Here is a 25556-nt window from a genome sequence, read left to right as displayed (position 1 = left end):
AAATAACTAGCTATAGTGCAAAAACAAGGTATTTCTTCAAGGTGAAACTGTAATAAATAACTAGCTATAGTGCAAAAACAAGGTATTTCTTCAAGGTGAAACTGTAATAAATAACTAGCTATAGTGCAAAAACAAGGTATTTCTTCAAGGTGAAACTGTAATAAATAACTAGCTATAGTGCAAAAACAAGGTATTTCTTCAAGGTGAAACTGTAATAAATAACTAGCTATAGTGCAAAAACAAGGTATTTCTTCAAGGTGAAACTGTAATAAATAACTAGCTATAGTGCAAAAACAAGGTATTTCTTCAAGGTGAAACTGTAATAAATAACTAGCTATAGTGCAAAACAAGGTATTTCTTCAAGGTGAAACTGTAATAAATAACTAGCTATAGTGCAAAAACAAGGTATTTCTTCAAGGTGAAACTGTAATAAATAACTAGCTATAGTGCAAAAACAAGGTATTTCTTCAAGGTGAAACTGTAATAAATAACTAGCTATAGTGCAAAAACAAGGTATTTCTTCAAGGTGAAACTGTAATAAATAACTAGCTATAGTGCAAAAACAAGGTATTTCTTCAAGGTGAAACTGTAATAAATAACTAGCTATAGTGCAAAAACAAGGTATTTCTAAAAGGTGAAACTGTAATAAATAACTAGCTATAGTGCAAAAACAAGGTATTTCTTCAAGGTGAAACTGTAATAAATAACTAGCTATAGTGCAAAAACAAGGTATTTCTTCAAGGTGAAACTGTAATAAATAACTAGCTATAGTGCAAAAACAAGGTATTTCTTCAAGGTGAAACTGTAATAAATAACTAGCTATAGTGCAAAAACAAGGTATTTCTTCAAGGTGAAACTGTAATAAATAACTAGCTATAGTGCAAAAACAAGGTATTTCTAAAAGGTGAAACTGTAATAAATAACTAGCTATAGTGCAAAAACAAGGTATTTCTTCAAGGTGAAACTGTAATAAATAACTAGCTATAGTGCAAAAACAAGGTATTTCTTCAAGGTGAAACTGTAATAAATAACTAGCTATAGTGCAAAAACAAGGTATTTCTTCAAGGTGAAACTGTAATAAATAACTAGCTATAGTGCAAAAACAAGGTATTTCTTCAAGGTGAAACTGTAATAAATAACTAGCTATAGTGCAAAAACAAGGTATTTCTTCAAGGTGAAACTGTAATAAATAACAAGCTATAGTGCAAAAACAAGGTATTTCTTCAAGGTGAAACTGTAATAAATAACTAGCTATAGTGCAAAAACAAGGTATTTCTTCAAGGTGAAACTGTAATAAATAACTAGCTATAGTTCAAAAACAAGGTATTTCTAAAAGGTGAAACTGTAATAAATAACTAGCTATAGTGCAAAAACAAGGTATTTCTTCAAGGTGAAACTGTAATAAATAACTAGCTATAGTGCAAAAACAAGGTATTTCTTCAAGGTGAAACTGTAATAAATAACTAGCTATAGTGCAAAAACAAGGTATTTCTTCAAGGTGAAACTGTAATAAATAACTAGCTATAGTGCAAAAACAAGGTATTTCTAAAGGTGAAACTGTAATAAATAACTAGCTATAGTGCAAAACAAGGTATTTCTTCAAGGTGAAACTGTAATAAATAACTAGCTATAGTGCAAAAACAAGGTATTTCTTCAAGGTGAAACTGTAATAAATAACTAGCTATAGTGCAAAAACAAGGTATTTCTAAAAGGTGAAACTGTAATAAATAACTAGCTATAGTGCAAAAACAAGGTATTTCTTCAAGGTGAAACTGTAATAAATAACTAGCTATAGTGCAAAAACAAGTTATTTCTTCAAGGTGAAACTGTAATAAATAACTAGCTATAGTGCAAAAACAAGGTATTTCTTCAAGGTGAAACTGTAATAAATAACTAGCTATAGTGCAAAAACAAGGTATTTCTAAAAGGTGAAACTGTAATAAATAACTAGCTATAGTGCAAAAACAAGGTATTTCTTCAAGGTGAAACTGTAATAAATAACTAGCTATAGTGCAAACACAAGGTATTTCTTCAAGGTGAAACTGTAATAAATAACTAGCTATAGTGCAAAAACAAGGTATTTCTTCAAGGTGAAACTGTAATAAATAACTAGCTATAGTGCAAAAACAAGGTATTTCTTCAAGGTGAAACTGTAATAAATAACTAGCTATAGTGCAAAAACAAGGTATTTCTTCAAGGTGAAACTGTAATAAATAATTAGCTATAGTGCAAAAACAAGGTATTTCTTCAAGGTGAAACTGTAATAAATAACTAGCTATAGTGCAAAAACAAGGTATTTCTAAAAGGTGAAACTGTAATAAATAACTAGCTATAGTGCAAAAACAAGGTATTTCTTCAAGGTGAAACTGTAATAAATAACTAGCTATAGTGCAAAAACAAGGTATTTCTTCAAGGTGAAACTGTAATAAATAACTAGCTATAGTGCAAAAACAAGGTATTTCTAAAAGGTGAAACTGTAATAAATAACTAGCTATAGTGCAAAAACAAGGTATTTCTTCAAGGTGAAACTGTAATAAATAACTAGCTATAGTGCAAAAACAAGGTATTTCTTCAAGGTGAAACTGTAATAAATAACTAGCTATAGTGCAAAAACAAGGTATTTCTTCAAGGTGAAACTGTAATAAATAACTAGCTATAGTGCAAAAACAAGGTATTTCTTCAAGGTGAAACTGTAATAAATAACTAGCTATAGTGCAAAAACAAGGTATTTCTACAAGGTGAAACTGTAATAAATAACTAGCTATAGTGCAAAAACAAGGTATTTCTAAAAGGTGAAACTGTAATAAATAACTAGCTATAGTGCAAAAACAAGGTATTTCTTCAAGGTGAAACTGTAATAAATAACTAGCTATAGTGCAAAAACAAGGTATTTCTTCAAGGTGAAACTGTAATAAATAACTAGCTATAGTGCAAAAACAAGGTATTTCTTCAAGGTGAAACTGTAATAAATAACTAGCTATAGTGCAAAAACAAGGTATTTCTTCAAGGTGAAACTGTAATAAATAACTAGCTATAGTGCAAAAACAAGGTATTTCTTCAAGGTGAAACTGTAATAAATAACTAGCTATAGTGCAAAAACAAGGTATTTCTTCAAGGTGAAACTGTAATAAATAACTAGCTATAGTGCAAAAACAAGGTATTTCTTCAAGGTGAAACTGTAATAAATAACTAGCTATAGTGCAAAAACAAGGTATTTCTTCAAGGTGAAACTGTAATAAATAACTAGCTATAGTGCAAAAACAAGTTATTTCTTCAAGGTGAAACAGTAATAAATAACTAGCTATAGTGCAAAAACAAGGTATTTCTAAAAGGTGAAACTGTAATAAATAACTAGCTATAGTGAAAAACAAGGTATTTCTTCAAGGTGAAACTGTAATAAATAACTAGCTATAGTGCAAAAACAAGTTATTTCTTCAAGGTGAAACTGTAATAAATAACTAGCTATAGTGCAAAAACAAGGTATTTCTTCAAGGTGAAACTGTAATAAATAACTAGCTATAGTGCAAAAACAAGGTATTTCTTCAAGGTGAAACTGTAATAAATAACTAGCTATAGTGCAAAAACAAGGTATTTCTTCAAGGTGAAACTGTAATAAATAACTAGCTATAGTGCAAAAACAAGGTATTTCTTCAAGGTGAAACTGTAATAAATAACTAGCTATAGTGCAAAAACAAGGTATTTCTTCAAGGTGAAACTGTAATAAATAACTAGCTATAGTGCAAAAACAAGGTATTTCTTCAAGGTGAAACTGTAATAAATAACTAGCTATAGTGCAAAAACAAGGTATTTCTTCAAGGTGAAACTGTAATAAATAACTAGCTATAGTGCAAAAACAAGGTATTTCTTCAAGGTGAAACTGTAATAAATAACTAGCTATAGTGCAAAAACAAGGTATTTCTAAAGGTGAAACTGTAATAAATAACTAGCTATAGTGCAAAAACAAGGTATTTCTAAAGGTGAAACTGTAATAAATAACTAGCTATAGTGCAAAAACAAGGTATTTCTTCAAGGTGAAACTGTAATAAATAACTAGCTATAGTGCAAAAACAAGGTATTTCTTCAAGGTGAAACTGTAATAAATAACTAGCTATAGTGCAAAAACAAGGTATTTCTTCAAGGTGAAACTGCAATAAATAACTAGCTATAGTGCAAAAACAAGGTATTTCTTCAAGGTGAAACTGTAATAAATAACTAGCTATAGTGCAAAAACAAGGTATTTCTAAAGGTGAAACTGTAATAAATAACTAGCTATAGTGCAAAAACAAGGTATTTCTTCAAGGTGAAACTGTAATAAATAACTAGCTATAGTGCAAAAACAAGGTATTTCTTCAAGGTGAAACTGTAATAAATAACTAGCTATAGTGCAAAAACAAGGTATTTCTAAAAGGTGAAACTGTAATAAATAACTAGCTATAGTGCAAAAACAAGGTATTTCTAAAGGTGAAACTGTAATAAATAACTAGCTAAAGTGCAAAAACAAGGTATTTCTTCAAGGTGAAACTGTAATAAATAACTAGCTATAGTGCAAAAACAAGGTATTTCTTCAAGGTGAAACTGTAATAAATAACTAGCTATAGTGCAAAAACAAGGTATTTCTTCAAGGTGAAACTGTAATAAATAACTAGCTATAGTGCAAAAACAAGGTATTTCTAAAAGGTGAAACTGTAATAAATAACTAGCTATAGTGCAAAAACAAGGTATTTCTTCAAGGTGAAACTGTAATAAATAACTAGCTATAGTGCAAAAACAAGGTATTTCTAAAAGGTGAAACTGTAATAAATAACTAGCTATAGTGCAAAAACAAGGTATTTCTTCAAGGTGAAACTGTAATAAATAACTAGCTATAGTGCAAAACAAGGTATTTCTTCAAGGTGAAACTGTAATAAATAACTAGCTATAGTGCAAAAACAAGGTATTTCTAAAAGGTGAAACTGTAATAAATAACTAGCTATAGTGCAAAAACAAGGTATTTCTAAAAGGTGAAACTGTAATAAATAACTAGCTATAGTGCAAAAACAAGGTATTTCTAAAAGGTGAAACTGTAATAAATAACTAGCTATAGTGCAAAAACAAGGTATTTCTTCAAGGTGAAACTGTAATAAATAACTAGCTATAGTGCAAAAACAAGGTATTTCTTCAAAAGGTGAAACTGTAATAAATAACTAGCTATAGTGCAAAAACAAGGTATTTCTAAAAGGTGAAACTGTAATAAATAACTAGCTATAGTGCAAAAACAAGGTATTTCTAAAGGTGAAACTGTAATAAATAACTAGCTATAGTGCAAAAACAAGGTATTTCTTCAAGGTGAAACTGTAATAAATAACTAGCTATAGTGCAAAAACAAGGTATTTCTTCAAGGTGAAACTGTAATAAATAACTAGCTATAGTGCAAAAACAAGGTATTTCTTCAAGGTGAAACTGTAATAAATAACTAGCTATAGTGCAAAAACAAGGTATTTCTTCAAGGTGAAACTGCAATAAATAACTCGCTATAGTGCAAAAACAAGCTATTTCTTCAAGGTGGAACTGTAATAAATAACTAGCTATAGTGCAAAAACAAGGTATTTCTTCAAGGTGAAACTGTAATAAATAACTAGCTATAGTGCAAAAACAAGGTATTTCTAAAAGGTGAAACTGTAATAAATAACTAGCTATAGTGCAAAACAAGGTATTTCTAAAAGGTGAAACTGTAATAAATAACTAGCTATAGTGCAAAAACAAGGTATTTCTTCAAGGTGAAACTGTAATAAATAACTAGCTATAGTGCAAAAACAAGGTATTTCTTCAAGGTGAAACTGTAATAAATAACTAGCTATAGTGCAAAAACAAGGTATTTCTTCAAGGTGAAACTGTAATAAATAACTAGCTATAGTGAAAAACAAGGTATTTCTTCAAGGTGAAACTGTAATAAATAACTAGCTATAGTGCAAAAACAAGGTATTTCTTCAAGGTGAAACTGTAATAAATAACTAGCTATAGTGCAAAAACAAGGTATTTCTTCAAGGTGAAACTGTAATAAATAACTAGCTATAGTGCAAAAACAAGGTATTTCTTCAAGGTGAAACTGTAATAAATAACTAGCTATAGTGCAAAAACAAGGTATTTCTTCAAGGTGAAACTGTAATAAATAACTAGCTATAGTGCAAAAACAAGGTATTTCTTCAAGGTGAAACTGTAATAAATAACTAGCTATAGTGCAAAAACAAGGTATTTCTTCAAGGTGAAACTGTAATAAATAACTAGCTATAGTGCAAAAACAAGGTATTTCTTCAAGGTGAAACTGTAATAAATAACTAGCTATAGTGCAAAAACAAGGTATTTCTTCAAGGTGAAACTGTAATAAATAACTAGCTATAGTGCAAAAACAAGGTATTTCTACAAGGTGAAACTGTAATAAATAACTAGCTATAGTGCAAAACAAGGTATTTCTTCAAGGTGAAACTGTAATAAATAACTAGCTATAGTGCAAAAACAAGGTATTTCTTCAAGGTGAAACTGTAATAAATAACTAGCTATAGTGCAAAAACAAGGTATTTCTTCAAGGTGAAACTGTAATAAATAACTAGCTATAGTGCAAAAACAAGGTATTTCTTCAAGGTGAAACTGTAATAAATAACTAGCTATAGTGCAAAAACAAGGTATTTCTAAAAGGTGAAACTGTAATAAATAACTAGCTATAGTGCAAAAACAAGGTATTTCTAAAAGGTGAAACTGTAATAAATAACTAGCTATAGTGCAAAACAAGGTATTTCTTCAAGGTGAAACTGTAATAAATAACTAGCTATAGTGCAAAAACAAGGTATTTCTAAAAGGTGAAACTGTAATAAATAACTAAGTATAGTGCAAAAACAAGGTATTTCTAAAAGGTGAAACTGCAATAAATAACTAGCTATACTGCAAAAATAAGGTATTTCTTCAAGCTGAAACTGTAATAAATAACTAGCTATAGTGCAAAAACAAGGTATTTCTTCAAGGTGAAACTGTAATAAATAACTAGCTATAGTGCAAAAACAAGGTATTTCTTCAAGGTGAAACTGCAATAAATAACTAGCTATAGTGCAAAAACAAGGTATTTCTTCAAGGTGAAACTATAATAAATAACTAGCTATAGTGCAAAAAAAAAGGTATTTCTAAAAGGTGAAACTGTAATAAATAACTAGCTATAGTGCAAAAACAAGGTATTTCTTCAAGGTGAAACTGCAATAAATAACTAGCTATAGTGCAAAAACAAGGTATTTCTTCAAGGTGAAACTGCAATAAATAACTAGCTATAGTGCAAAAACAAGGTATTTCTTCAAGGTGAAACTGTAATAAATAACTAGCTATAGTGCAAAAACAAGGTATTTCTTAAAGGTGAAACTGTAATAAATAACTAGCTATAGTGCAAAAACAAGGTATTTCTTCAAGGTGAAACTGTAATAAATAACTAGCTATAGTGCAAAAACAAGGTATTTCTTCAAGGTGAAACTGTAATAAATAACAAGCTATAGTGCAAAAACAAGGTATTTCTTCAAGGTGAAACTGTAATAAATAACTAGCTATAGTGCAAAAACAAGGTATTTCTTCAAGGTGAAACTGCAATAAATAACTAGCTATAGTGCAAAAACAAGGTATTTCTTCAAGGTGAAACTGTAATAAATAACTAGCTATAGTTCAAAAACAAGGTATTTCTAAAAGTTGAAACTGTAATAAATAACTAGCTATAGTGCAAAAACAAGGTATTTCTAAAAGGTGAAACTGTAATAAATAACTAGCTATAGTGCAAAACAAGGTATTTCTTCAAGGTGAAACTGTAATAAATAACTAGCTATAGTGCAAAAACAAGGTATTTCTAAAAGGTGAAACTGTAATAAATAACTAGCTATAGTGCAAAAACAAGGTATTTCTAAAAGGTGAAACTGCAATAAATAACTAGCTATAGTGCAAAAATAAGGTATTTCTTCAAGCTGAAACTGTAATAAATAATTAGCTATAGTGCAAAAACAAGGTATTTCTTCAAGGTGAAACTGTAATAAATAACTAGCTATAGTGCAAAAACAAGGTATTTCTTCAAGGTGAAACTGCAATAAATAACTAGCTATAGTGCAAAAACAAGGTATTTCTTCAAGGTGAAACTATAATAAATAACTAGCTATAGTGCAAAAGCAAGGTATTTCTAAAAGGTGAAACTGTGATAAATAACTAGCTATAGTGCAAAAACAAGGTATTTCTAAAAGGTGAAACTGTAATAAATAACTAGCTATAGTGCAAAAACAAGGTATTTCTTCAAGGTGAAACTGTAATAAATAACTAGCTATAGTGCAAAAACAAGGTATTTCTAAAAGGTGAAACTGTAATAAATAACTAGCTATATTGCAAAAACAAGGTATTTCTAAAAGGTGAAACTGCAATAAATAACTAGCTATAGTGCAAAAACAAGGTATTTCTTCAAGGTGAAACTGTAATAAATAACTAGCTATAGTGCAAAAACAAGGTATTTCTAAAAGGTGAAATTGTAATAAATAACTAGCTATAGTGCAAAAACAAGGTATTTCTTCAAGGTGAAACTGTAATAAATAACTAGCTATAGTGCAAAAACAAGGTATTTCTTAAAGGTGAAACTGCAATAAATAATTTGCTATAAATGTAACAAGCAAATTTCTGCAGTTACAATACCATGTACCTCCACATTGCAAATGCCGTATCAGCATTCATGCTGGTACTGCACTACTGCCCCATCGGTAGTTGCTGATCATGCCCCGAAAGCCTTACTTATTCAGCACACCTATGCTTTCTTCCCAAGCTGAAGTATAATCTTAATGTATTTCATGAAACAGTATTAACTGTTGGTTAAAATCATCACTGACTATCACATTCATCATTTCTAAACTCTACATGTACATTATCTATTGTAATAGTGCTGCTTTTCTGATAGCACAGTCTTGCAACAGTCAGCAACATGTTTTATTCTAATACTAATGATCGTAAACATAGATTTTAGCACCTGAAAAATTTAAATTAGTGGTCAACAACCACACAAACAGATTCTGAAGGATGCAAGTTTATAAGGAAAATAGCTGCATAAGAAATAGGAGTTGCCTGTAATTAACTTGATATGTTAATAAACTTTTTTTTTTCACTTTTCAAAGTTTATTGACTGTGTGATGCAAAGTGAAAGTATTATACAAAGAGTAATTAGTGTATTGAGTGTAATCTTCTCAAGATATGTGATTCAAGATGTTGCCATGTCAAACAGTAGTCCACAGTAAGGAGTTACAAGTTGTTTTTCCAAACAAAGAGGACTGTACCAAATTACATCTCATCTTAACTATGCACAGTCAAATGGCCTGCTTGAGTAAAGAGTTTTAACCATGAAGGACTTTATGAAGATGTTTCACAGCAGCCTAATGAAATATATAAATCCTCCAGCGCAAAGCTTTTGACTATCTCCTGGTCATTTATTAATAGGTCATAGATAAGAAGGGAAGAATGCACAAATCTGTGCCTTTGGTAATTTCTAAGAATCAAAATCAAGTTCAAGAGAAACTCAGACAGAATCAGACAAGATACAGGTTTTGCTATAGCAGATAAACAAGGATGATTCAGATTTAAAAGAACATGATTAATTGGACTACATGGATTACATGGACTACATGAAAAGAGACATGGAAGAGTTCTAAGATCACGTAGCCCAGGCCAATATGACCCTGACCCTGAGTAGCATCCTGCCCTCACCAAGAATGATGCCACAGTATAAAAAAAATTATCAATTTCAACAATTTGCTAAGTTTCTGGTGTCATTCAAAGGGGATCCAGTATCTGTCCACCTGGGATGATGAGCTCGACAAGCCAAGTTGTTTCTCAAGAGATGGCTTGCACCTGTCACCCTTAGGCTTTCGAATACTGGTGAAGGCTTTTGCCATCTCCATAGTGCCTTTCTTAGGCAAGGCTCAAAAAACAAACCCACCACTGTAAATAGCGCAAGTAACCAAAAACTGAGGGTAATGCTACTCAACACCAGAAGTCTAAACCTCAAAATACATGCACTGGAGGCACTCCTCAGTATGGAGAACATCGATATCTGTGCAGTAACAGAAACCTGGTTTAAGACTCCAGAGAGCACCCCTGCACTACCAGGCTATAACTCATACCATACTTTTCGGCCACAGAACCTGGACCAAAACACAAAAGGCGAGGCTGTATCCATATTCATCAAGGTTACCCACACCTCCAGGTTAGTGGCACAGCACAATGCCTCAGAGATCATCTATGTGCAACTAACAATGGGCAAAATTGCAATTCAAATTGTAACTTGCTACAGATCACCCACCATGACCCAGGACCTCTATTCTGCATTTCTGGAGACACTGGAAAATATGAAGGTCCTACCAAATCCCCTAATATTGGGTGATTTCAATTACCCAAACATTAACTGGGAGAACTACTCAAGTACTAACTCCCTTGCCCAACGCTTCCTAGAATTTATAAACTCGAATGCCCAGGATCAACTGGTCAATATCCCCACTAGAGGTGACAACATATTGGACCTGGTCATCACCAACATGGGTGACTGGTGTTCTACACCATAGGTCAACCCCTTGCTGGTTAGATCAGACCATAGACTAATCACTCTGGATATCTATATTCTGTCCCCACCCCCAATCAAGGAAACCACTGTGAAAAAATTTCAAAAGCAAACTTCACGTTACTTAAGACTGAGGTGGAAAGGTTGACAGCCCCCATGCTAAAGGACAACGCTGTCCAAGCTGCTGAATCCCTTACAAAGGCACTCTATGAGCACATGTAAGAATGCATGGATCGTGCTATCCCAAGCAAAACCAAGACTCACTCCTCCAAGAAAAGGAAACCAGTCTGATGGACCCCTGCCATAAATAAGCTATACAATAGAAGGAGAAAACTAGTACAGAAAAGAGTAAAATCCCAAGAAGGAAAGACATCGCTGATCAGTATCAGAAACTACGATCCCTCATAAAATCATCTAAGACTAGCTTTGAAAGAAAAATTGCCAAGGATTCCAAAGATAACCACAAAGCGTTCTTTAGCTATGCCAAAAACCTAAGTGGAAACTCTCAGATCTGCTCTGAGTTAGTGCAGAATGGCACAAAATACACTGAACTGACAGATATTGCCAACATTCTGGCAGACAGGTTTAGTGCAAGCTTCACCTCCCTCTCACCCTCTAAAGAGCCCATAACCATACCGGAATAATGTAGAGCCCTGGCAATCACTGGCACACAGGTTAAAACAGCCCTAACCAAAGCCAAAAATACAGCTTCAATGGGACTGGACAGTGTCCCAGGCTGTGTCTTACACAAGCTCCAAAATGAATTATCCCCTCACCTAAACACACTGTTCAAATTCAGCCTCTCTACAGGCTACATACCCATAGAGTGGTGCACAGCTACAGTTATCTGGCTCCACAAAGGTGGAGCCACAACGGACCCTGGGAACTATCACCCTATAAGCCTGACTAGCCTGGTCTGCAAGGCTATGGAGTGCATCATCATGGAACTCATTAACAGAGACATTGAGAACCTCCAAACATTGGACCCTACCCAGTTTGGCTTTGTTAAGGGCAGATCATGCCTCCTAAACCTGGTGGACTTCTTTGAGACAGTTACCAAGGCTTGAGATGAGGGAAAGGAGGTCCACACAGCCTACCTAGACCTCACAAAGGCTTTTGACACCATTCCCCATTCAGGTATTATAGACAAGCTCTCCAGCCTGAACATAAACCCCTATGTCATGAGATAGGTTAACAATTGGCTCATGGATAGAACCCACACAGTGAGAGTTGCAGGCTCTAGGTCCGACTCTAAACTGGTTACAAGTGGCGTCCCCCAGGGCTCAGTCCTGGAACCCCTCCTGTTCAGTATATATATTTCTCAGAGGTACAGGCAAGCACAGGAGGACTATGGCTGACCAAGTTCGCAGACGACTGCAAACTGTGGGCCATAATTGACTCTCTGGCTGATACAGACATCCTTCAGAAGGGGCTCACTGAGACGGATACCTGGTGTCAAAACCATGGCCTGGCCTCAAGCTAAATGCCAAAAAGTGCATAGTCATCCCCTTTGGAAAAAACAAAGTACCCGCAAACTACCACATATGTGGTAGTCCCCTAAATGCAGAAAATGTAATAAGGGATCTGGGGACCCAAGTAGATAGTGATCTCTCCTTTGATAATCATATTGCCAAGGTGGTTAGAAAATCCTTCTATGTGGCCCACCTAATCACAAAAGGGTTTGCATCTAGAACAAAAGAGGTTATTGTGCCCCTCTACTCATCACTCATCAGACCCATCATAGAGTACAACACCCCATTTGAGGTGTACCTTACAAGACACCTGCAACAGCTGGAAAGGCCACAGAAGTACCTCACCAAGAGGATTATTGACCTCAAACAGATGCCCTTTGCAGCCCAATGGAAGAAACTCCAGCTGTACTCTGTTGCATACCGCTTACTCAGAGGTGATCTCTGTCTGACATACAAGGCCGTGTCCAACCCAAAATTGATGGACATGCTCCACCTAAAAAAAAACAAATCCCCAAGAGCCACATGCTCTAGGGATCTAAACCTCACTACAATCATAAATAGGACATACTGGAGGGATAGATTCCTGTCCTAGAGACTCTCCATGCTTTGGAAAAGGATTCCAATCAACATTAGGCAGAGCCCCTCACTAACACTCTTCAAGAGAAACCTTGACGAGTGGATGGGAAACAGAAAATGTACCCCGGGGATCACTGCAGTGGCTCTGCTGGACAGAGGCATGGGGAACTAATAGATCTGCTGGACAGAGGCACAGGGAACTAATCTAAGGGGGCAGCAAAAGCCAACACATTCTGGATAGGTTTATAGATGCTCTTGGGCAGATAGCTTAGTACTTACCTATGAACCTATGAACCTATGATAAGGTGAGAATTCAGCAGAGCTATGATAAGAAATATCCTGAAGCAATTGTCCAGAAGGACTGTCGAAGCCAACCATCAACAAAAAAGCAAAAATCAATAAAAATTTTTTATACTTGAACAGCAAAAGAACTTTATTCCATGGGTTGTTAGTGCTTTCACGTCTACTCTGGACGCTTCTTCAGACTTTAATAAAACACTTCATCACTTCTGTATTTAAACACTTATCAATTAAACAGTTAACCAATAAAAGCCTTTGCACAAATACATAACTATAAAAAGTCAGAAACGTCTAAATAGATAAAAAGTCAGAAACTTATATTGTGAAAATTAAAACTTCAAAATTCAACATTGACATTAAAATGGATGTAGTAATAGATTATAACTAGTATTAACATTTCAGATGGCAAATAGCATATAAATATTTAAAAATACAAAAAAACAGCATGTAATAAAAACATTTCAAGTGTATGAAACTACTGAAAAATTTCTAAAAATACATATTCCTACTAACACCAAGAAACATGAAAAAGTCAAAGGTATAGCAATAAATAACTGCTAATGCTTAAGATGACGACTGACTAGAAAGGGTTTCAAAGTAACCCTCTCATTGAAGCCATGTCCTTCATCTGCTTTCATTCTGATGATCCATTTACATTCTTCCCTTTCAGTGAAGTTACTTACATTGCCTAATCTCAATGTGGTGTGTATCAATTCAATAACTAAGAACTCAAAGATGTGTGTGGTGCCTTGCGATAGAACATGTCTAGCCAGAGCGTTCCTGTCATTCTCCCTGTTGATCGCATATAAATGCTCTCTAACCCTTTCCCTCAACGTTCTATTCATCATACTGACATAGAAAGCCTGGCATTTGGTGCAGATGGCTAAATAAACTATGTTCCTTGTCCTACAGTCTGCATAATGATTGAATTTATATAGCACACCTGTGTCCGGGTGCCTAAAGTTATTCCTGCCCAGTATGTATTTGCACTGATTGCAACTGCGACATGGAAAGGTACCCATTCTAACAGTGAGTGGTTGATCTTGAAGTCGCCTTTCATAACATAACATGTTCCTTAAAGATCTAGTATTCTTGTAGGAAAAACTGGGGTGAGGACCTACAAGTGCTCTAAGCCTATCATCCAACTGTAGGATACCCCAGTTCTTTCTAATGACATTAGTAATACTCTTGTTCTTGTTGGTATATGAAAGTACCATCCTCTTTTTACTTCTAAAAAATGGCCTGCTTTGTTCCACCTGTTCACTAGTTGCTATTCTAATGTAGGGTCTTGTTTCTTCATTGCGTTCTGTTTGTTGCAGGACTATCAAATCATTGTCACTGTTAGAATGGGTACCTTTCCATGTCGCAGTTGCAATCAGTGCAAATACATACTGGGCGGAAATAACTTTAGGCACCCGGACACAGGTGTGCTATATAAATTCGATCATTATGCAGACTGTAGGATAAGGAATATAGTTTATTTAGCCATCTGCACCAAATGCCAGGCTTTCTATGTCGGTATGACGAATAGAACGTTGAGGGAAAGGGTTAGAGAGCATTTATATGCGATCAACAGGGAGAATGACAAGAATGCACTGGCTAGACATGTTCTATTGCAAGGCACCACACACACCTTTGAGTTCTTAGTTATTGAACTGATACACACCACATTGAGATTAGGCAATGTAAGTAACTTCACTGAAAGGGAAGAATGTAAATGGATCATCAGAATGAAAGCAGATGAAGGACATGGCCTCAATGAGAGGGTTACTTTGAAACCCTTTCTAGTCAGTCGTCATCTTAAGCATTAGCAGTTATTTATTGCTATACCTTTGACTTTTTCATGTTTCTTGGTGTTAGTAGGAATATGTATTTTTAGAAGTTTTTCAGTAGTTTCATACACTTGAAATGTTTTTATTACATGCTGTTTTTTTTGTATTTTTAAATATTTATATGCTATTTGCCATCTGAAATGTTAATAATAGTTAGAATCTATTACTACATCCATTTTAATGTCAATGTTGAATTTTGAAGTTTTAATTTTCACAGTATAAGTTTCTGACTTTTTATCTATTTAGAAGTTTCTGACTTTTTGTAGTTATGTATTCGTACAAAGGTTTTCATTGGTTAACTGTTTAATTGATAAGTGTTTAAATGCAGAAGTGATGAAGTGTTTTATTAAAGTCTGAAGAAGCGTCCAGAGTAGACGTGGAAGCGCTAACAACCCATGGAATAAAGTTCTTTTGCTGTTCAAGTATAAAAATTTTTTATTGATTTTTGCTTTTTTGGTTGATGGTTGGCTTCGATAGTCATGGAGTACCTGCACCTTGATATTGACATTTTTTTCGTTTGGGGACATAGCAGGTACCTTACCCTGAGAGATCTCTGTTTATTTATCAATTGTCCAGAAGGAAGTGAGGATGCATACACAACCAAGATGATTTATTTTGAAAACCTCTGATGGCAAATATTAACAAGAACAAAAACAGACATCTGTCCAAGCTGAATAAAGGGTGTTCAAGTAACTTAAACAAGCAATGATGGTCTGTTCAAAGCATTTCAAAAATTGAAGAGCTGCCCAAAGAAATGACCACAAAGAGCAGCACAAATATGTTCAGCAGAGAAGAGTTGAGAATAGTACTTAAAAGCATTCCAACTGATTTATCATCAGATAAAATATTGTATCCAGTACTTACTGCAAATACCACTGAGATCTATGTGTCCCTACCTTACTCTTCAGAATAATGGAATCCACTGGCAAAGCCATTTCATTAGTGTTTACACACAACTAAACAGTAATAATTGTGATAATTACCTTCAGTTTAATTTCTATAATAAATAGTAATAATTGTGATGAACTACTTTCAGTTTAACTACTGTATTAATACGCTGTCCAATTCAGTGGTTTAATGTTGTGGAAATATTAAAACAATATGATTTATATATTTCATAAATAGACTAAGAATCCATCTACTTTCACATTTTAGAAAAGTGGTATGCAGTCACTATAACAAAGGGAAGCAGCATAAATGTTTGACAATACTGCAAATCTATAGCCTTCAAATATGTGACTTATGTTTAAGGGAATGACACCTTTACAGTATTCAGATTAACAATATATTAGTCACATGACCTAGTTTCCTGTATCACATGACCTAGTTTCCTGTGTAACACTGTGTAGTATGAAAAGTAAAGCTGAAGAGCTAACAGCACATCATTGTATCCCCGTTTCTATTATTTTGTTTAAAATGAAACCAGACATTATAGACTTTCTTTATAAGAACCCAAATGTCATATGCAACATTTCTCTAAATAGTCAGGATAGAAGGAAAAAGCATCACTACTAACAATCCAAGACTGAGATCCAAATATTTATGCTAACAACTGCATAGATTTTGCTATTCAGCAAAGCTAGACTAGTGTGTAATTTCAACCAAGATGGATTTTTTTTCCAAATAACTCCTGAGAATGGGTAACCAGAATATGAAAACGGGTTAGTTCTCAATCAAAATTCATCAGAAAATTCTAAAAAAAAAAAAAAAAAATCTTATTACAGTCTGTAGAATAATTCCACACCAATATGTTTGCTAAATTAGAAAGTATATATATATATATATATATATATATATATATATATATAATTGTCAAATTGAAATTTTATATACAGATTCAAGCACACTAGCATAATAAAAGCCAATAGCTATCCATTCAAATGTCTACATTCTTTCTTACTAAATACACTAATAAGATTCATTAAATAGGTTAATATTGCTCCATTATGTTCAGTTTTACATACAAGTAATTATATTATGTGGTTACTTTGCTTGTTTTCAACTTAACAGCAGACATTTATTTTTGATACACAAAAATGACATTATTTATACATTTTGTAAATGAAGACAAAGGCCGGATCATTGTGCATACTCAATGTAACTTTAATGTGACAAAGTACAATGCTGACTCATTTTCTGAAATTCATAGTGAATCCCATACTGCAGTGCAAGGCAAGGAATCTATTCCCATGGAATTCTATGTAATCTGTAACAACACTGACCAAAAAAATATGCTACCTGCAGTGAATGAACTGCAACAGGCTGTAGTCCTGCAAGCTATGGAGGAGGATCTGTCTATGCATCCTAGAATAAAGCCAGATAGACAAAGTGTCAGGCTGAAACTAAGCCAACTCTCAGATCAAGAAATCATTGACAGGTACCACCTAGACAGACAGCTGGTGCAGGCTGTGTGCAACATGTGTGCCCCACACATGTCTGTGCTGACATTACTGGACAACCCCACTCCTCTCGAAAAAAAAGTGCATCTGAGCCTAAGTGTATAGACATACAGGACATTCCAAGGACATATAGGAGATGCTATAGGAGTGTCACAGACAGTTGCCAATAATATCCTAGTACAATTCTTGGCAGCAATGGTCGATGAACACATACACTTTCCATCTGACCGCATAGACCAGAGAACTGAAATGCACCATTTCATTAACATTTCAAACTTCCCCATGTACCCTGTACAATAGACTGCACCCACATCCCTATTATGATCCCCGTGTCCCCAGAAACAGAAAGATTCATCAATAGAAAGGTGGTGTATGCGACACATTGCAGCATAACCAACATCATGGTGATACACTCAGGGAGTGTCCATGTTGCTGACATACGTAGGGAAAGTAGTCTAAGAGTTGCATTTCAGCAAGGTGAAACTCCTGAGGGAATGCTACAGGGTAAGTTCAGGGACACACCTAGGATGTAAGCTAAACACATCCCTGTCAACATTATTCATAATGACAACATATATGTTTCCAAGCCCCACAACAGGTGGTTGTGGTTATCCACTCGATCTGTGGCTAATACAGAGAACCTTCCAACCCTGCAGAGGAGGCGTACAATAGAGTGCATACAACATCATGAAATACCATAGAGTGTGTCTTAGTGTACTGAAAGTCAGGTTCAGATGTCTGGACACATCTCGGAGTGCACTGCAATACACACCTGAAAAGACAACACAGATGATTAGAGTGTGTGTACCATGCTACACAATTCCTGCTGCAGAAGTAGGTGAATTACTCCAAGAACCACAGATGTCTGAAGATGACATTCTGCAGCTAGCAGATGAAGAGCAGAAGAACACAGGGGGCAGAAGAAACAGGTGTGGGATACAGAAGATGTGACCACAAGTCCAGTTCCAGGAAACACAGCAGCATCTGACATACATGTAAGAGTAATGACAAGCCACACTTACAGAAGTAAACACACTAACTATTGATGTTTAGGTGTTGCACCACCATAGCAGCACAGATTGCATCTAATGACAATTATCCAGTAGATTTTCACATTAAGCATCAGACATAACAAAATAATTCAAACATATAACAATACAAACATATACAAATCTATCATGACACGGACATTCAACTCAGGCCACAAGTGACACAGGTATGCATGCAGACTCATACTGGTGTATGTGTTTATGGCAGGCAACAATGGAAGTACATCTGTGAAAACCATTCCTATCTCTCCACTATCAAAAGATGCAAACAGAAACCAAAATCTGGGCATAATACCAAACTTTTGTCAGTATCACAAATAAGATGTATTGTGTAAATTATAGATAAAGGTTAATGTACTAAATGGAGTCATCCATGGTTAGTAAAAATGTCAGAATCCCACAGCATCAGGTTTCACAACAACCACAGACAGATGACATTGACAGTGGTCATCATTACCAAAGGGTAACAATGGACATTACAGGACATACTGGATCAACTGTCAGTGTTTCTCTAATGCATTCAAAGGTTCCCACTGTGATGGCTCAAACCACAGTCCTGGCTGCCCCTACTATGTATGGAAACACATGGACCAGGTGGTTCCACAGAGGATACTGATGGGGTAATGCCAGCATGTGAGAACACACTGTGAGGAAGAGCATGAGTGAGAGCTGACTGTCTGGTTGTGACTGCTGGACCCACACTTAATTGGCGAGCAACAAATGTGTGTGCAAGTTGAAGCATAGACGTTGATGCCCAATGGGCAAGGGTTGGTCTGCTGAGAGGAGGCCTGCCTCTCCCATGTGGCACTTGTCTAAGCACAGTCAGGGCATGCATAACCCTGCTCATACTACAACATTGCTGTAGTACTGCCTTAATGAGGGATTAAACTGATGGTCCCACAGATAACATACTTTCATTCTGTGCAGCCAATGCTGCCATGACCTTACAATGCCTGTGCTCCTGTCCTTTATACAGCCCACCCAGTTGGTGTGCAACATGATCTGTGGCATGGGCAGGTGCACAAATATCACATCCATGACATTGCTAAGAATGTTCATTTGCATGTAGGAGTAGGTGGACATCCTCTGAAATGTGATCATGCACACCAGTAACACACCTAAGTCTACTGGGCCTGGCAGTATTGCTGTGCTGTGGGGAAGTGTCAACATCATCAGCAGACTCAACATGAGGTTGTGATCCACAAGCCTAATTCTGTCCACCATCTAATGTCCCCACATTGTCAGAATGGGTGGACAAGATTTCCTCCACATCTGAAGCTACAGCATCATCCACATGATTGTCACCATCTGGGTCAGACTGTATCACCAAATCTGTCTTCTGGTTGCCAGGGGCCATGTTACCATACTGAGGCACATCAGATCCCATACTGGGATCAGTGGACAGGCTAATGGAGGATGAAGGCAGTGGATGTGCTAAAAAAAGAATCAGATGACACAGTTCAGGAAAATGGGCTTATATCACATGCTGGATATCATTGCTGACATGTGCCACATATATATCACTACAGTGTTACAGATAATAATGACTTACCAGGAGATCATAACCCATGAAACCTCTATAAGAGGGTTTGGACAATTATGTTACATATGAAACAAGCATGATATATGTGAGGAATACAAGCATACCACATACCTGACATGTCCTCAAGGGAATCCAGTGCCAGAGGCAATGGCTGAAATGTAACTGTTGTAGGGAAACAATGGCATATACACAGCATTACTAATCACATACTTGCTAGCATGTACAATTCCTAATGAGGTAAAACACACGGTAGGCAATGCATACACATACCAGTTGGTTGTGGCTGATATGCTGATGGTGGTTGTCATGTGCAGGGGTGAAAGACACATTATTAATGGAGGACAACAACAGGAGTTACAGCAATAATATGTATGAAACAGAGGTAATAGCATACCAGTGACACCTTCCTGATGTGGTGAGTTTCTCTGTCATAATGTGGATCATGCAGTGGGAAAATACAGACAAAGCAAGCACAATCATTTATGCATGTAGCAGCATAGGTGTCTGATAACATATACAACACACTAACAGGTTATGGTGATAGTCACGTGATATATGGTGCACATGTTAACCAGATGTCCCTGTGTAGAAAAACAGCGACATTAATTTCAGACAACAAAGTTATGCTACACAGTGCTATAGCCTATAAAAATGGTGGGAAAACATATCTGGTCTGTCGGTAGGTACATCTGCACAGTTCATGTCCCCAGAATATGTACCTGTATTTTACAAAGTCAGGGAAATAGCAGTATGACAGTATACACCACTGGCATGACAGAAGGTAGAGGCAATAACAGGTTATGGTCACAGTAACAATATATGGAGACACTCACCTGTCATGACAATCTTTTATGCAGAAGTGGCTGGACCTGTGCAAATGAATGCAGACAACACTACACATGTTGGTTGTACTGCTATGTATGTATTGAAATTGTATGTGAACATGTTATTATACTTATATTGGTTGTCTGTTTGGTGCAGGAAAGAGCATGTCAGAGCACCTTCAGTGATGGCCCTAACAGGATCTAGTGTGACCTCTGACAGCATTAATCATGTTGGTGAGGTCAGTCCACACTTCATTCCTCCTTACTGTATTTCCTGCCTGTCCAAGGAGTCTTCGTCCATGTTATCACTGAGCATTTATTTACCCCTAGGTGTGTTTGCCACATGGAAGACAGTTATATGCACATGCTTACATTAATGTGGGAGTCCACATACGGAGATGATTATGTTGACAGCTTATGCCAATGTAACCTCTCGGCAGTCCTGTGCAATTCCAAAATCTAGGAAATAGTCCCTGTCCTATACAGTACTGTGACAATTAAAACCATATGTGATATGAAAACCATACCTAAATATATAGGCATTGGAACAACAACATCTTGATATCTGTAGAGGCTGCCTGTGAGATTTGAACCCATTACAGTGGCTATCACAGTAGTGGAGACTAAATCAAACCACCATTGTGCCACATAGGCCATCCACTCTATATGCAGATCACATTAACATACTACACATAATATATTTGTAAAAGAAAAATATTTGATGACTGTCACAAACATCCTGTAGCTGTAATTCAATGGGAGCCTAAACAGACACCTGTGTAAAAAAAAAAAAAGTCATATTAACAGGAACTGTTACATGTGATGAACTTATTTAAGATGAGCAGTGAATGTCATCCACATTAGCAAAGAGCATCTGATAATTATCAGTTGAACAACTTACGTAAAGTGCCGTAAATCCATAAGCATACCACACTAAGCAGGCATAACCATAGATCTAGTTTTATTAAGGTAATATTTCTAGTACATGTTTTAGGATGCATCAATAAACAAAGTATCCATACTAGCAATATAAATACATATTGCATGGCAACTTATGGATAATGTCGGATATCATAGGTTTCCATACATATACCACAGACTGTACAAAGTCACCAGCAATACATACAGAAAATCTGTTAGTATGTGCTTAGGCACTGTCCACTGTTGCTGTTTACATTTTTCTATACAACAGCATATGGGGACGTAATGCTTACTGGAGATGCAGATGTACCCACCTGTATACATATAGGCCATTCCTTCACCCCTGCAGTAAGTCGCATATATTTTTATATTGCAAACAATTTTCCGTAAATGCGCCAATCTAAGTATATACACATACATTTCTAAGGAGTAATGATAACATAGGTATATAAGGAGAGAAACGTATCCCACCACAGTGATGCTAGCAGGTGAAAAATTACATGTGTAGCTACCTATGAATCAGGTATACTTGAAAGTAAGATCAGCTATGTTCACACACCTTTTTAGTCTCATCTGCACCATACATAATTAGTGATGTTGATTACAATTCAAGGTTTTGGAATTCCATTTGCACATACACATACGTTCTTGAAATTTGGTGCATTAACAAATAGCTCAGTGCTCCATGCAAACACTGAATAGATATCATTAAATAGGGTCATATGTAGCACATGCCTGTTATCTTCCAATGATCTGACACCATTCCATAAGCTCCACTTTTAAATTGTGAGTTTGATACATTTACAGATCAGACGACTGCTACCTGTGAACTGAGTGGGAACTCGCTGAGCAATTTATTAAACTGTGCCAATCCAACTTATCTACATTATCATTGACTACTTCCTGGAAGCTTCAACATATCCAGTCACCCAATTGGAACCTAGGGGAAAACCATCCAGATGCTAACCTTCTATTCTGGACTAGAAGATTGCATGAGATCCAGACCATGGAACTTCGCAATGATCAATATATGGAACCAGATTGAGAGAGAGCATCAATGTTGCACAGGAATCTACAGGACTGAAGGTCAGGTTTGCCACCACTATAACAACCTGCATTAGAGGGACACTGAGGATCTTCATCAGAGGGTCAATGAGGTGCAGACACAGCCGGTGGATGCCTACAGTACGTGCCACAATCCTAGGTATACCCATACATTCCTAAAAAATATAATATAGCTCTGTCCCATATGTCAGATATATGTCATTTAAACCCATTAACTAGCTATTCTAACAAATTAGCTCATCTGGATAATTGAGAAGATGGGTAGCTGTTCTCCCTGTATTTATGTGTTCTGTTCCCATGGTGCTTAATATTGTTTACCATGTATGTACTAAAAACATTTTAGACGTTTCTGTTTTCCAACATATAAGGACATCATTTTACACATCCAGTATGGTCGTGAATCATTGACACCTATAGCACCTAGACTGCGGATGACTATGCATTTCTGTGTTATCCGTAATACTTTCAAAGTAGCACCCAGTCCACTTGTGCGTGTGAATAGTAACTCATACAGACATATGTGAATCCTTTCTGCTTTAAAAAGTGCACAGTTTTATTAAATTCCCATTTTTTTAACACAAGACCACTGCATGTCCTGATTCTCTACACATATCTTCTACATTATAAAACGTGATGTTATCTGGCAGTTTTTTTGGAGCATTAGGGTATATAGTGTTTATGTGTTGGATGTTTCCATATTTATTTGTTAACTGCAGGATTATGGATACACAAAAACAATCGTAGTTTGTTAAAAAAGGTGTTGTGATGTGTATTAGCACATCCTGTAAAGCAAGAGACAAATGTGCATATATCATGGTTAAGTTTGGTTCAAGTCTATGTAAAGGACAGATCTTACTAAGTTTTGATCATTGTGTCAGTGTAAATATTTTCAAAATGCTTGTACAGATACCTGCTTATTGACATTAACAGGTATTTTGCACATGCCTGTGCCCATAGCATTTATTTGTCAGATAGCTATGAATATCTCCATTAGCCTTAATGTTCTGCCAACAACACCTCTCTTACTATAGTTTTATGTGTAAAGCTTTAAACATACTGGGTTAGTTCTGCAAAAAGTATGTGGAATAGGATAACATTGACAAATTGAGTTTCATATATAAGGGTGTCATTGTTTATTAATTCAAATTCACCACCCTTCTCATACTTACATTTGAAGAGATTTGTTTGATGCATGATTCATAATTTGACAACATAATATATGTATATATTTTATGCACTCCCACCTAAACTACATTTGTCTCTATGTGATGAACAGAAATTTGTAGTTACCTGTTAAGAGCAGCTATGTGTTACATAACAGTGTTCCACTGTCTGGGGTATGACATTTTACATATGAGTTTTTGTGGAGTGACCACTGTGAGGACATGTATTCATGCTCACTATTTTATTTTCATAAATATTTTCATAAATGTATAGCACATTGTATTTCTTGTAAAGCGTAAGCCGAGATCCATGCTACTACCCCATACCTGCACATTCATACTTCTGATTTATTTGACTGCATTTCCTCTGTGCAGTCTTACACGAGATGGCTCAGCTGTGCAGGTAGGTTTCAAGTTTAAAGTGTGAACATAGCCAGGATTTGCAGGTTTGAATCTTAGTTCTTCCAGTCTGTGTTCAATTCTCTTTGAATATGTAAAGGACTGTGTGTCAAACGGTTTACTATTAAAATTACGAAATTAAAAAAAATTTGTAATTAACGGTCGAGATGTATTGTTGAATCTGCAAATTTTCAACTGTTCAGAAACTTGAAAATCTGTAGTAATTACTGAGAAAGTCGAATTCGACATTTTACTGCAATTAACGACAATGCCACCCCTGTCGTAAATCCCTAACTCCTACAAATAACATCCCATTTTTGCAGGTGGGCACCCCCACACCCTCTCAACTATATATTACAACTCTGAGATCGCACTACAGTGAGGAAAGGGATGTATTTCCCTAACCGCACTGTACCACAATCTCTGTACATCCCTTCAAATTTATAGTAGCAAATGCAAAGGACATTCGTTAATATAAATGTTCGAATACTCAGAATGTGCTCAAATGAACTATTTGAACATCTGTACTTTGAATTGTTCATATGTGTACATTCTGACGTTGAGATTTTAATGGTAAACCAGGTTAAATATTCAGAACTGTGTATGGAGATTTTATAATAAAGATAGAGAACCTGAGCTGAGCAACTTTTATACCTACATCATTCATACATGCTTTATATTTTTTGCAGGTGATGAATGCACCAGGAGTTGGGCTATGCGCATAGAGTGGAAACACAGGTTGGAAAAGCAACACAGGGAGAGGGGAGAGATTTTTTTTCAGATTTTGTAACTAAAATAGATCTGATCATTGTTAGGGGATTGATTTTTTTTTTGTATTACCATGTTTACTACTTCTAATGCAGGAATACCGATCACGCAATAGTCAGATAATTCCTGTGATTACAGGTATGTTTTGTTTAAAAATATATTAATGAGTTAGCAGCAAACCATGTTTGATGAAGATAATGTTTTGAAGTGTATATCACAACCTATTTGATATTTATGTGTAATACCGGTGTTTGCAAACTTGTACATCTTGATGTGGTGCTTAGCAACCAGTTTGTTATGCATTGCTTACCTATTCTTATACTGAATGGGTGTCTGATGTGTTAGTGTTCACACTGTGGTTTGTGGACTATGTCTAGCATGCCCTTCAGTTCAATATGAGTATCGCATCTGCCTGCAACACCTTTGATGCTTTGGTTAAAACTCACTTGCTTCCTATGTTTAGGGATATTTGTGCACCTAGTTATTCTGTCTGTTACATAATCAGCAATCAGCATCATGCTGTTTGCATTTTTCAGGATTATACATAGTGATTGCTAATAAATGTATATAGGGCACTGATACATTTGTAGACAGACTGTACTCTTTATAGGACATAAGCTATGTTTTTATACAGTATGTCACAGGTTGTCACTGTGTTTA

This window comes from Protopterus annectens, chromosome 5.part0 (assembly GCF_019279795.1).
Source record: "Protopterus annectens isolate FY-2018-M chromosome 5.part0, PAN1.0, whole genome shotgun sequence".
Taxonomy (NCBI): Eukaryota; Metazoa; Chordata; order Ceratodontiformes; family Protopteridae; genus Protopterus; species Protopterus annectens.
This window is presented reverse-complemented; position numbering follows the sequence as displayed.